This window comes from Colletes latitarsis, chromosome 4 (assembly GCF_051014445.1).
Source record: "Colletes latitarsis isolate SP2378_abdomen chromosome 4, iyColLati1, whole genome shotgun sequence".
In the NCBI taxonomy this organism is placed as follows: domain Eukaryota; kingdom Metazoa; phylum Arthropoda; class Insecta; order Hymenoptera; family Colletidae; genus Colletes; species Colletes latitarsis.
Window position 1 is genome coordinate 257,192 of NC_135137.1, and position 309 is coordinate 257,500.

Sequence of the window (309 nt, forward strand, 5' to 3'; positions counted from 1 at the left end):
CTCATTGGTGTTGCTGCTGTTGTTGCTGTTGTTGTTGCTGTTGCTGTCGCTGTTGGTGCTGGTGCTGGTGCTGGTGTTGATGCCGCCTTCTTCTTTTTCCCGTCCATTCGCTGCAATATAACTTTCGCCGGCGCGGTCGGCGCCATACTGAAGCGGGGACCGTCCCCCACTCCTCCTCCTTGCTCGGATCCCGTCGGATCCGCTCGTGTGCGGTCGTTCGGAAAGCCGCGCCCGGGGCTCGCCCCCACTCCTCCTCGGCGATCGGGCCCCGTCGGCAGGACTCGGGTGCGGTCGTTCGGACGGCGGCGC